General features: G+C 37.3%; 1 non-coding gene across 1 annotated transcript; it reads right to left on the bottom strand.

Annotated features, from left to right (window-relative positions):
• Positions 1 to 2125: 2125 nt before the first annotated feature.
• On the bottom strand, positions 2126 to 2197 carry TRNAQ-UUG (transfer RNA glutamine (anticodon UUG)). The gene has a single exon. It is a non-coding gene; the product is annotated as a tRNA-Gln (tRNA).
• Positions 2198 to 2622: the final 425 nt, after the last annotated feature.

Below are 2622 nucleotides of genomic sequence, written 5' to 3'. Positions count from 1 at the left end.
TGGAAGCCACGGGCTCGTTATGTATCTTGCAGTAACTTTCATACCGTTGCTGCAGCTCTTTCCTGCTGATAAGGTACCGCTTCATAGTAATAGTCTTTCCCTTCATTTGAACGAAGGTATTCATGAAACTAACAAAGGAAGCCTTTCCTTTGTAATCCCGTTTGTAGTAACAGAAAGCCATTGAAGACGTGGACTGGGTCAGGCCGAGTTACACAGACTAACAAGATAGTTCTATATTCAATGGTCCTGTATCAGTACTGAACTCGAAATACGTCAGAACGACAATTTCAACCCAGGGCTGGAGGGCCAATTGATGATATTCTCACGTCTTGCTCAACCTAGTAACCTCGGTTAGACCTTGTTTATATTCAAATATAGTAAAGTTAATATAGTGAAGCTTGATGATTCTTTCTATAGGTAAGTTGCAATGTAGTTTGTATATATATATATATATATATATATATATATATATATATATATATATATATATATATATATATATATATATATATATATATATATATATATATATATATATATATATATATATATATATATATATATATGTATATATATATATATATATATATATATATATATATATATATATATATATATATATATATATATATATATATATATATATATATATATATATATATATATATATAGGATCTTGGCTCCTAAGGTGATTTTGTTGTTGGAGTGGGACCTCTAGCCATTCTGTCCACCTTTTCCCTTTCTAGACATGTGGTGGTGCATTGGGTAGTGTGGCAACCTTCGTCTTCATCTTTTTGGGTGCAGGCTTGCAAACCTCGTGGAGTAGTTGTGGGGTTTGCTTCTTTGCTGCACCCGACATAGCCATCTGGGCGTAGCTATCTACCCGGGCTGGTGGGTCAGCCAGCATAGCTACACGCTCACTCGGTACCTGGGCTGGTGGACGAGCAGCCTTCCTTTCTTCCATGGCTACAGTCTGCCTAACGACCTGGGGTTGTGGAGCAGCCATCCTTACTACCACCCAGGTTGGTTGGGCAGCCTTCTTTCGTTTCTTTGCTACACCCTTCTGGTTGGGCTGGTTGGGCAACCTTCTTTTTCCTCTTCTTCGATACAACCTGCCAACCGAATTCGTCTGCTGGTGGGTCCTTTTCTTTCATGGATACAACCTCTGTAGCCACTTGGGCTGGCCGGTCAACCTTCGGTTGTAGGTAAAAGTATATATATAGAATAATGTGGTTATCATCAGCAGCCAGAGGCCATTCGTCCCTCCTTGCCTGCAGAGTTCTTGATTTTCTGGAAAGTTCTACGAGATTCTGGTAAGATAAATACCATTGAGAGGACGTTGTTAGGGGACAGTCAGGTTCAGTTTAGAGTTGGTTGTGGGATGGTTCTTTTACTGTGTCGTATCAGCCAGATGGGTATTTCTTTTCATAATTCTCGTTAAAGTTTCTATTTTCTAGGGGCATGATCTAGAACACAATTTTCTATTAGTTTATCAATTTTGTTGTTATAGTTTCATTATCATCATTAGTTTTGTTATTGTTGATGTTCAAATATTTAATGTTATGTTTGTGATTCCCGTGGAAGCGTCTGACATCTTGCTAGAAGACTCTCTGGTCACAATATTTCTGCACTGGGGAGTTGATCGTATTCTTTTATTGCAGGTTTTGTTATTATCTTGCTTTACATTAAGGTCTACTGGAGGTTTTCCCAATGCTGGTTGAACATATGTCCAGCAACAGGAGATGGCGTAAGATACAGTATTGATGAAACTTATCTATCTATATACCTATCTAAATATCGCTCTATCAATCTAGCAATCTAACTATGTATCTATCTATCTATCTATCTATCTATCTTTATCTGAAAGTCAACAATAATAAAATCATTGATATATGAAGTATAACAACGTCCTCTCAATGTCAATTATCTCACCAGAATCTTCTAGAACCTTCCAGAAAACTATGAACTCTGCAGGCAAGGAGGGAAGAATGGTCTTTGGCTATTGATAAAACCATATTATTCCATATATATGTTTATATATACATATTTATGTATATATATGAATGTATATATAACGTACAGAATAATGCAGCCATCATCAGTATCGAAGAAAACTGAAAAGATGAGGTCCCACCGAGATTCGAACTCGGATTTCTGGATCCAAAGTCCAGTGTGCTAACCCTTACACCATGGGACCTGATAAGAAAAGATGTGATTTCATCTAAATGTTTTACATATAATCAACCAGAGGCCATTCCTCCCTCCCTGCCTGCAGGGTTCAAGGTTTTCTAGAAGGTTCTCGAAGATTCTGGTAAGATCATTACCTTTGAGAGGTCGTCGTTAGGTAACAGTCAGGTTCACTCTATGGTTGGTGTTTGTAGTTGGTTGTCCGAGGATGTTGTTATACTTGATCAATTTTGTAATTGTTGACTTTCAGGTGGGAAGTACTCATTTACGATGCATCCTTGTACTCACAACAACCTTATGAGTCACTTCAAGATTTATCTTCACTACAACTTTATCTTCACTACACCATTAAGGTTGAAGTCAATGGTCACATTCACTACAATCTCAACACGACTGGTCTTATACCTAACCCATATTATCACTACATCCATGTAC

This window comes from Panulirus ornatus, chromosome 58, assembly GCF_036320965.1.
Source record: "Panulirus ornatus isolate Po-2019 chromosome 58, ASM3632096v1, whole genome shotgun sequence".
NCBI classification, from domain to species: Eukaryota; Metazoa; Arthropoda; class Malacostraca; order Decapoda; family Palinuridae; genus Panulirus; species Panulirus ornatus.
Note: the sequence above shows the minus strand (reverse complement) of the source record. Positions and strands in the feature narration are given on the sequence as shown.